This window comes from Diadema antillarum, unplaced genomic scaffold (assembly GCF_040938485.1).
Source record: "Diadema antillarum isolate AM-2024a unplaced genomic scaffold, OU_Dant_1.0 seq00000243_RagTag, whole genome shotgun sequence".
Lineage (NCBI taxonomy): Eukaryota > Metazoa > Echinodermata > Echinoidea > Diadematoida > Diadematidae > Diadema > Diadema antillarum.
Window position 1 is genome coordinate 192,116 of NW_027271287.1, and position 12,022 is coordinate 204,137.

The window sequence follows — 12,022 nt, forward strand, 5'->3', positions numbered from 1 at the left end:
TGGGTCATAACCAGGGCAATGGAGGCACAGAAGCACGGGCTCGCTGATGAAGAAAGAGTAGTGAGAATAACGAAGCAACAACAACTTTGAAAATCAAAAGTAAAAAAAAGAAGAATGAATCTTCGAGGTCCACAGTATATTTCTTCGGTTCTGCATGCTAATAAGTTGACTGACTGCTGACCCACAGTCGAATCGGGGTACATCGGGGCACATCGGGCACTTTTCAGCTCTCTGAACGGGGTAACAGCGTGATAAGATCGTATAGATCGTTCAGAGCGTAGATACAGCGTGCATTGATCGGATAACATCGGCAAAATCGCACTAACAGCGTAGCTACATCGTTCTAAAGCGTACCGGCAGCGGCAGAGATCGCAATGTCTAATTTCCGATCATCGTAGTAAGAGCGTAGCAAGCACTTGGTAGTCGTAACTGCAGCGTACTTAGAGCGTTCTAACATCGTACTGTGTCCAGATCGGCTCAGGTTTTACCCGATCCTTCCCGACCTGAGAAAATTGTCAAATCGTAGCGAGAACGGCATAGTGGAACGGGGGCTTTACCGCGATAAACTGAAGATTCGTCATGCATGCCTTCCTGCGCAGCATGGCGTTGCGCGAAACGACCTGGCTCAACTGTAATGACGCACCGCTTTCTGACAGATCCAAAAGGAAGGAAAAAGTGGGAAATCAGAGTGCGACCAGAAAACTGGTCATCGAGTAGCACCTCGTTTCTATGCCAGGTGAGATTCAGTAGACAGGTTAAAGGATCAATTTAAGGTAAAGTGTTGAAATTATACTATCTATTGTTGAAATATTATTACACAGTTCCTCCATACCTTGGAGATTACCCAATGCATTCGTTGCGCTTAACGGCCTGGCTCAACTGTAATGACGCACCGCTTTCTGACAGATCCAAAAGGAAGGGAAAAGTGGGTAATTAGAGTGCGACCAGAAAACTGGTCAACGAGCAGCAATTCGTTTCTATGCCAGGTGAGATTCATTAGACAGGTTAAAGGATCAATGTCAGGTAAAATGTTGAAATTCTACTATGTATTGTTGAAATATTATTCCTCAGTTCCTCCATACCTTGGAGATTACCCAATGCTTAAAAAAACCCACGGTATTTGCATGCTACCATTAGCATTACTACACAATGACGCGTAGGGAAAGATTTTGGCTATGATGGTAAAATAAGATCAATATACTAAAATAACAGAATTTTTCCCATATTTTTAAGATAGCCACTCAAATTATTGTCACGAAAATAGATTGGTCAAAGTAAAAATGCTCAAATTCCGTAATATTTGCTCTCTACGAGTCTTTAACCATAAAAGTCCATACATTCACGCCTAGTTTAAGGAATGTAAACACTCGACGCATGAAATTTTGTGACAAACATGCCATTGTCTTTTTTTTCTGCTGAAAATGTGGAAAATCCCCCTCCTCCCCTTCCCCCCCCTCCCATCAAGGCACCCCTGGATCCGCCATAATCAAACACAAAATTTAAGTCATTAATGTCTTCAAAGCACTTACATAGCTCTATCTTTTTCGGTTCGACAGAAGAAGAAAAAATCCAGAGTTTGGGGACTTTAGGGAGGCTTCAACTCCCCCCCCCCCTCTCTCTCTCTCTCTCTCTGCAATGAGTTTTGACATTCGTGGTTGACGCGTTATGACATTTGCAGTTAAAATTGAAATTTTGACATTTGTGGTTGACTTGTTATGACACTAGTGGTAATTTTTACATTAGTGGTCGATTTTGACATTTTGTGGGCTCTACATTCCCCCAAACCCTTTCCAGAACTATGTCTTCACTTTGAGAGCAGATTCTGAAAGAGCAGCCTTTAACCAAAAAAAAAAAGAAGTGTGTATTATTGTGTGTTTTGTTTTTTGTTTGTTTGTTTGTTTGTGTGTGTGTGTGTGTGTGTGTGTGTGTGTGTGTATGTGTTTGTGTGTGTGTGTGTGTGTGTACCAACTAAACCCATTAATGCATCGAACAGGGCGGTCCCGGTAAAATATCAGATTCTATATATCGTAGGGAGTAGAGAACCTTTCGTATAGGAGTGACGCAATAAGTCCTGCCGACATTATTGCTCCAAGAAGTGCGGTAGATGCTCTGATACGACATTTTTTTTTTTTTTTTGCTCCTCCGACAGTTGCACCACCGACATTGATGAGTTTTTGTTTCCATAATAATGTGGCTGGACCAGTGGAATCCCTCATGCCTAAACTGAGAAGCAAAAAATGATAAGAATGATATTAATGATAGTATAGTGGTGATGAACGCTATCTCATATTGAAGTTATTGGTAGAACAAAATCGTATGTTCGCCTTCTCCCCTTACCTATGTCTTTGATTTCATGATGCAATCATTCGTAGGCAGAAGTAAATGACCTCAAGAGCAATGTTTCATCACAAACAAACAAAAATATTGACGGTGTAGATGTCGCGGAGCAAATGTCGCACATCTTTGGAGCTATTAGCGACGAAGCAAATACCTGCCGACTATAGTGCCGAGCAATATTGTCGGCAGAGCAAATGTCGATGGAGCAAATGTCGGCGGAGCATTTGTCACGGAAACATAGAAAAAGGGCGGAGAGTATCCGTTGAGTAGGAGTTTCATATCTAAGCTTGCAAAAATGTGATTATCATTACGATCAGACTCTGATAAGTTAGAACAAAATACTTCCAAGGTTTAGAATTAATCGTTTGCTTGCTTGCACACATTTTTCTGCATTCGTTTCAAAGTAAATGTTAACAGCAATAATATGATAACGTGATGGAAAATAATGATATTTGAGTTCTAAATTTATGACTATATAAATGTTTTTATTTTTGCATAGCCACATTGTCCAAACATTATTATTTCTGTTGAGTGTAGGGGATAATGGGATACAGTATTCTCATTACACTCTTGCTCACGTGACCTCTTCACGCTCCCGATGAAAGAAAGAAACTTTATTTCTTTTTCTTGTTAAAACGATTAGATAGAACAACTAGAAAGAGAGGATCAAATAGAAAGAGGTTACCATAAGCTACAGTTTAATCTAAGATAGCATTAAATTTTCCAGAAATATCAAACAGATTTTGTGCAGCTGTGATTATGTAGTTTGTTTGTGTGGTTTTTTTTCTTTGCCAATGTTTATCCTGGTTGGGATAGCACCACACTGTTTTATCTGCAGTATCGACAAAGGATACATCACGTCATTTTCAGGGGTAGAAAGATCAGACTAACAGGAACTGTGGAAACACAGAGCGGAAGGAAGTTTCATCATTTCCCGCCAAATCGATTCAGTAGCCATGGATGGTCGTCTGCAGTCTGTAAATCGACTTAAAACAAAATCACACTTCCACTCAGTTCCACACACATTGTAGGCCTACTTAGCGAACGCGAGGGTGAGACGCACTAGGCATTGTCCTATTCTGATCAGACCAACACCATCAATGTCACCAAGCCTATCGAGACAGTTCTCTAGCCGGTTCTACAACGGACGTACCATAAGGATCACGGTTATACCATTGTATACGGAAATCATACCTTTTTTAATTTGCGCGTGAGAGGGTTAAACCGTCAGAGACTGAACTCTTAAAGGAGGAAGCCTATCACGTGGGCTGCGCCAAAATACAATTCAGCTCACCGCGCAAGAGCTGTCTTATTATGTAGCCATTACCCAGTTAAACTCTAGAAGAAAAAACAAAGAGAGGGAAAACAGACATGCAGAGGTAATTCCGTCAGTTGAGGATATAGCGCTGACACAGATATCATCGTAAAGAGGCGCTCATCTTTTTGTATCGTCCGAGTTCGTTTCTCTCATTATCATCCCCCTTTTTCACGGATTAATACAGGCCAAGGAACCACAGCTGTTATACTGCTTATACGTCACCAGATTTTCGTCCCAGTAAGTGTCAATTTTAGTGAAAGACTAGTGTTGCTGCTGCTGCTGTGATGTTTGTTGTTCTGATGCTTGTTGTTCTGATGTTTGTTGTTCTCTTTGTTTTTGCCTTTGTCTTTGTTGTTGGTATTGTTCTTTACATTCTTCAGCCATGTCTTAATTCCCGAAACTGTGACGGTAGGTAGATCATGAGAAGTCTGCGAAATTTGCCACCGAGTTCGGCTAACTTGTGCAGATTTTAAGAAAGATGTTAACATACATGGATGGTTGACTCACGTTCAATGTTTTATTTGTAAAGAGGAAAACTCGGTTCTATCATAACTGGAAGAAAATTGGCCATGCCTCGACACCATGACCGATGGTGTGGCCGGTTTGCGGCATCTCGTTCGAGTTAATGTTGTTGTTTGTTAACATAAGTCCATCATTCCATCACTGCTTGATACTGTGTTGCCAATTTCACCACCACTTGACTGGTAACTTTCAGCAAGTACAGTATTTTGTAATACACAAAGCTCTCACTAAATTCACGCCTACCACGTTGCATACGAGGTTAATCTCAAACTCCAGCGCACTTTTTTGGATTGTTTGCATTCTCTTTCGTACACTGCGATGAAAAATACCGTCAACGATGTGTGTATACAGCTAGGGAAATGACGATGGTAAAGCTAACATGCCTGGAATTGCTATTTACTGTTGAAAACAATGCAAATTTCAAACAATGAAAATTCTTCTTGATTATCGTATTACGCCGATCTGTCGGCGCATTGTCATTGTCATTCTGCAATTTAGATTATGCGCGTGGTATAATACACACTCCCAGAGCACATGCAGATCCGTTTCGGGAGCAATGAACTTAAACGACTGTTCACACAGACTATCTGGCTCACCGCGCTCGACAGATGAAGTGATCGTGCTTCGCTGATTATGATTGTGAACGACGTGGGAAGAAGACACTGCTCTCTATATAACTGCTCTCTCCTTCTTTCTCTCCCCCCTCTTTATCTATCTATCCCACTCTCTCCCTCACTGTCTCTCACTCTATTTCCAATCTGTTTGCAGGGACACTAATAACCGAAGTGGAATTTTATTAATTTGTGGGAGTCATTGCCATGGCAGACGGTAAAGCTGCTGCTGGGATGGAGATTCTCTCGGTGAGTGTATGTGTATATCCCTACGGTTTTAACGCTATTCCTCATCGTTTGATGCCCCGAGTTCTCACCTGCTCTGGGAAAAAACAAAAAGTTTGATGTTTCGCCTTTGCGTTGTACCGCCACCGTAGCACGTTCAACGCCTTGAACATGCTTGGCATATTTAATTCCAAAAGGTGCTAAATTCACTTTATATCATCATTTGTCTATATTACTTGCATTTTCTTTCCCAGCGCGTGTGTATAAGTTGATGTGTATGTCTATGGTGTGCCTTCCGTCATATTTTATGTGCATTTCATTGTATCGTGAATTTCGACAGCTTTTGCACACAAACAGTTCTTTATTTTTTTCCAATGATGAATTTCTTCGTGTTTAGGAAAAGAAGCTGCGTGACCTTAGTAATCATCAATTACGTTCGTCATGAAACAATGTGCAACGTTGTTAATTGCAGCCAAACAATTTATCACAATCATGGTAATATAATGAGCTTATAGTGTCGCAGTATGCTTGCTATTATGAAAAAAAAATATCAACTTTCACGTATTCCGATCTAATTGAAGGGCAGACGATCATTAACTCTTTCCTCTTTGTGATGAAACCAAAAGTAGGTCGGATGGATATCTAAGAAGGCTGATGATATATGATACCATTTTGTGAAAGAGATACCCGGTCTGTTCCTAAATAATAGCGTTGCGTTGACCATAAATTACAAATGCCAGATCATAAGTGGATGATGAACTGAAACTCAATGTTTTATACCAAGTTTAGATTGTCGTCACCTACTACAGGCAATTGTATATATATACGTGCCAGCACTGTTATTCAAAATGGCCTGTCCAGTACTGTAATCCTCAGTACCCATGCAGACATAATTATAGGGCCTACATGCATACATATAATTTCTTCTTCAAAAAAAGAGAAAAAGGTATGTATAATAAAAATGATAATTAAAAAAGAGCAATAAATTCAAAAACCGAATGGCTAGTAGCACCGAGCTCAAATCAGCTATACAGTTTTGATACTTCGAAGGGTTTTTTTTTTTTTTTTTTTTTTTGGTGTGTTATTTGAAAACGAACTACATCAAGGGATCCGTAACAGTAGTGATATATTATATTAAAATACAAATTGAGACGAAAGAAAAATCCCACAATACAATAACAACAGTAGCAACAACAACAACAAAATAAATGGAGATTTGTTTGATTGATATTCATGATTTCATGGTCATTTTAACGTCGGTCAGTCACCTTACATGGATGGTCTTATTCACGTTATGTGACATCGTTGCCATTCACATACTCCCGATCTTTCCTGCGCTCGTAACTTTTGATAACTTGCTATGTAACGCTAAAATAATTGTCACACCGATCTGATCACACTTAAAAAATAAGACCCTCTTCCGCAAATTTCTCATACTTTTCCTAAGTGGAAAAGATCATTTTGAGTAGCACTTAGACAGTTAGAATATTATTTTGTAATACTGTGTTTACAAGTTGAACCCGGATGTCGGATATAATTAATGTCTTTCGGTGCGAAGACACTTCAAGCCTATTATCTGACTATTACTCTGCAAGTATATAGGGAGTATATTGCTGTAAATGAGAAGGCACCAAGTACTAATGCAGGAGCATGTTTCTCTTGTGATTCATGAATTGACATTTATGTCACAACCGTTCGCATTTTGAAAAATAAGAAATTTAAAAACGGGAGAGAAATTTTGTGTTGAGCATAGCAAGTCAGTCTGTGAAAGTAACTAAGCATGAAGCTTTCAATTTTTTAAACAATTCGGGGTGTGAGCATCTCCATGTAGCCCCTCAAGACTATGCTTTGGAATCAATTTTGATTCAATTCCGAAGTGCATTTATATCTTTGGAAAGGTTTACAAATATTATTTAGCATATCTCTTTTCTTTCCGTATACTGCTCCCGAGAAGAGTGAAGTTTATCAGTATACAGCGATTGATACCTTCGCTAACCACGTGATCATTTTAGATCACCATTTGTTACTAAGTTCTTTTGTGAGCCCAATTTATCAGACAATGTCAGAGTTTTGGCATGATGGACCATTGGTGTACACACTGACAAGAAGATTATAATAACAACATCTTAATGTCTTGCTTGTCGGACGACTAAACGCACGGAAGTTCGGCTGCAGTAATTAATAGGTCCTATACAGCTTCAGACACCAGCAATATGAAGAGTAGTTCGCACAAGGTGAGATCTTTTGCTCTCATCGGTGATGACATCGTCAAATGTAACACTCACTGTAGTCCCATGTGTTTGAGCTGATGTCATGTTTGTTACTTTAGAATTGGCGAAGGGGAGGTACATTATATCAATCATTCTATACACCATAGAACATTTTTTTTTTTATCACGCCACCTTTTACGATGATGATGTGATGCATTCAGCCACACTTCACGTTTTATTTCTACTCTGCAGTCGCTCAAATTACTCCACATACTACCACGTATATTTATGGTTTGAATGATTATTTCGGCGGAACTTGTTTTTATCACAGTGGTAATGTCCTCACCTTGCTTATAACATGTCAAGGACACAATTCAAAGCAAGCATCAAAAACTGATAACCGTGTGTCAGGAAATTACCCAAAAGGACTTCCGCGTTTTTCATTTGATAATCATGTTCATATGCCCTCGCATTTGGTCTGCCTGTGGGGTGGTTTATTGAGTGTTAAAGCAAACATAACAGAGCGCATTTGCTCAGCTTTTTAGAAGGCCACGTGCTCAATATCTAAACTTAGGTCATTCACAAGCTAATTTGTTCAGCTCTTGACCACTAACCGCTGTGGAAGGTTAATTACCATGTGATAACTTCTGTGTATTCTGTACTGCGACTTGCAAACATATTAAGGGAAACAATATGGTGTGTATCTTGAAGTAAGACAAAAGTAGAGGTTTTTGTGTTGTGTTTTTTTAGCGCGATGGGATTGTTTATAAAGGCCTCGATTACAAAGATAATTTTTCCAAATTTCTTTTCAATTACTTCATTTCCATTGAACAAAAGGCGATATATAACACAAAGTACATCAAGCAGAAAAGTAAAGGAGTACAATGTATAGCACAAAATGTATATCTACGTACTATTGTATGTATTATATATATATGTAGGATATATATATATATATATATATATATATATATATATAAATTTATAGTATATGAGACAAACAATGCATATACTGTCAAAGAATGAGGTGAGGTGAGGTTTGAGGTGAGGTTTATTGTTCCTGAAATTGGCAGCCCAGAGGCTGAAGTACATTCAGTTTACAGAGTACATGTACAGTGTATATAGACAAAAATCACAGTACCTCACAAATAACAAGGTGCTTACAATAAACATATTGAAAAATTGTACATTAAATCATACATTTATCGATCTAAATCAACAAAAAAAACCCATACATATACAGTACAACAACAGAGAGAAAAAAACCTACATCAACACACTCACTTTTCTTTACAACACTGGATTATGAATATTTATAAAAACCTGTAATCTAAGCAACAACAACAAAATGACATATGCAGGGGTGTAAAAAAAGGGGGAGACGTTATTGCACAGCAGTTCCAAAACTTTTTACCACCATCCAGCTAGAACCTCCAAAATATTGAGAAAAAAAATCAATGAAATTATTAAACACCAAAAACACCTAACATAATGATATATTTCATCAAATATTACATTTTCATTTGACTATATTATATCATATCAAAATCTATATTACATAAACGAACAGCAAATACACTATATTACAATCAGTCTTCATTACTTTCAACATATTACAAAAACACCTTTAACAAAATTTATAAACATATGATTATACAATAAAATGATATCAAGACGTATATAAGGCGATGGGCAAGAGAGATGCACTAAAAGCAGAGCGTGTAGACGTGGATCACTCGGTAAACAACCTGCAAGTAGCACATATCAATCCCAAATTTATCTATGTTGAATAAGAGCATCATTTGTTGGCTGTTTAGGATAAAAACATATTGACGAGAGTAGGCCTACTTAGTACAGAAATAACACATATGTGATATAAGATGTCAGTATTGCGGCATAGACAATATTCATCGAGCCATGTGTACCAGGAAAATAATACGTATACCTACATACACACACTCAGGTTGATCATTATTGACACCCTGCTCTGGTGTCCTTTATTCAAAACCTCACTTTATCCGCTCAAGAATATAATACGATCTCAAAATTCCAATTATGTTGTTCATGATTTTCGTTTTTGTGGCTGTCATGGGATCGATTAGTGTGAAAACTAATGCATCGTTTATACCTTAAATCAATTATTTTTTTTCTACGATTTTCTTCCTATTCGAAAATGTTATCAAATGTTACATTGCTTGATACGGAATGTGCGATAACATCACGATTTTGGTAATTCAAAATGTTTGTTGTTGTGTGAAAAAAATGTAGAGTTATCCCAAAGCAAGGTTTAATCTCCTGTGATGCATGTATGGAAATGCGTTATTGCTTTGAGTAGTGCGAAGTATGAGTAACGGACAATGTTTAGTGTGTGTGTGTGGGGGGGGGGGGGGGAGGCCGGGAATAAGCCAGTTCGGGGTTAGCTCATGTGCACTCGAGTACAAAATTAATGACCTTTCATTTTTCTCAGTTGGTTAGGCACTTCACTTGATTTTTAAAGTGACAAAATGCATAAGCTTGCCAGACGTAACAATTTATGGAATCCATCAGTCGTGTTCAAACAAAGAATGAAGTTGTGTAGACCAGGTTGACGAGAATGGCTCATCAATTTACACTTGGGAAAGCAGCCATTTCATTATTCTGCATTGATTGAATTAACTTTTTTTTTCTTTTGATATTACAATATTTGTTGTCGGGTGGATGTGCTGGCAAGTATCATGTTTAAAGATTACATGAATAATCATTACACCACAGCTGCTTATATCTTAGTGAATCTAAATACCAACGTGCCCCCATTGGTACAAATGACCTTGTTCTGCTCATGCTCAAAGTGGAACCCCGAACTGGCTTACTGGTTTACCAAAAAAGAAAGAAGGAAGGAGAAAGAAGAAAATAAAGTAATAAACAGAAAAAAATGTTGCACGCCGTGCATGTTGTGAGGGTTTCTATTACTTCCGGTGTGGAGATCGCTTACATTTCGGGAATTTCTGCCCAACCGCAGATACCCCAGAAAGAGGAACGACATCCTCAGAAAGACAGCGGAATTGACCGATGCTCGTCAGACGCTGATAGAGTGAGTGTAGACTACACGTACTCACAAATGTGCGGTCGTTGGCATCTAGACATTACACGCTGGGGAAATCACAAGTGTTGCTTCTCTGAGTACACTTTACGCGGGAAGCTTGATGAGAAGAAATCAATGGACTAGAGTGGCAGATAATCCCGGAGATAATACACATTTTTTTCCAATGGTATTTATTCAGTTCAAACTAAATAATACAGGGACAGTAAATCTAACTGACATTATTGTAAAAATATATATATAATTTTTGCATAATTTTGACGCAGCAAAATATATTTGTTTTTGTGTACTATTTCTCCTTCTTTTTTTACGCGGTAGATGTCCAAATTAAAAGTGCATACTAAAAACACATTGCGTGTCATTATGTTCAGTTGATGACAGTTAAATGAAAACACAATTGTACAGCAAAATCGAATGGGATCGTGTTACCTGTGAACAAAGCAACTCTCCGTATAGCTGCCCCTCCTAACCCTGTACCTCTGCTTCTGTCCTGTCCCCTTATGTTCACCCTCTCATTTTCTTCCCTTGCGCCTATCTTTTTTCCCCTGTAATCTTTATTTCATCTCATTCAGTACGTAAATAATTGCATAAAGTGCAAACATTCACTTGAATGTGCACTGTATATAAAACAGGCAAAGAAAAAGGACAATGAAACATAACCATCATTCATGTGAAAACTCGTACACACGAAAGAAAATGGTAAATCATTATGGGGGAAGACGTTATAAACTTTCACGTTCCACCCAAGAAAGAAAGGCCTGGCTCTCGCAAACTCATGATCTCTTCTCGTTTATGATTAACCATTGGCTCTCGAAAGAACTGCTGGACAAAGAGACATCATCTGAAACAGATACTCGAGTATACATGACACCTGTCTCTTGAAATGAGCGATGTTATGTCAATAAGTCAATGGCGAAACCGGCTAACACCTACGAGTGTGTGATTGATTTTACAGCGGTTGGATGCTTAAAGATAACGTTTCTTTTTCACCTATTATTTGATATATAAACATTAAAATTACCAGATATTTATTGTGCATAGCGCACATCGCACAAAAAAATCATAGAATATATGTATATTATATAATCTCTCTCTCTCTCTCTCTCTCTCTCTCTCTCTCTCTCTATATATATATATATATATATATATATATATATATATATATATATATAGTCCTTAATTTAAAAAAGATAATGAAAGAATCAAGATAAAGCCGATAAAAGGATAATAGGCATATTATGATAATTGCTATATCGGTATAGTAACTTAATTTTTTTTTTCCCAACCTGAACGTACTTCTCAAGCGTACAGTCCTTTTTTTTAAATCCGAGTTGAGGATGTACACTTTTATTGTAATTGGTAAGCATTGTGTTTGTTAGTTTACAATCAGCGACCGTTAATAGTTTTGGTGTTCGACACAGTCATGACCAGGCAAATGATTTCGGCATAATCGTTCATGTAGCAGTTGAGTGCAGATTTACTAACATGAGCAAGGCAGTGTGTTTGAACATATTGAATGATGATGTACATGGGATGGGGCCAAAAAAAAAATGCTTAAGAAGAATATGCATGATTATAATCATATAATACAAGCTCGACATCTTCAGGCGTTTTTTTCCCTTGTTTTTTCTTTTCTGCACATGACACAGCAGTAATGTTTTGGTGTTTTCGATTCGTGTTTCTGTTCGCAGTGGCGTGCGTACAATTCATTCATATAATT

At 38.0% G+C, this 12,022-nt stretch overlaps 1 long non-coding RNA gene across 1 annotated transcript in view; it reads left to right on the forward strand.

The window, feature by feature from the left end:
* The first annotated feature begins 4,883 nt into the window (after positions 1-4,883).
* LOC139729450 (uncharacterized) overlaps positions 4,884-12,022 on the forward strand; it is a 45,157-nt gene continuing 38,018 nt past the window's right edge. Inside the window, exon 1 of the long non-coding RNA XR_011710868.1 lies at positions 4,884-5,037. This is a non-coding gene — a long non-coding RNA (uncharacterized lncRNA). The remainder of the gene's footprint in view (positions 5,038-12,022) is intronic.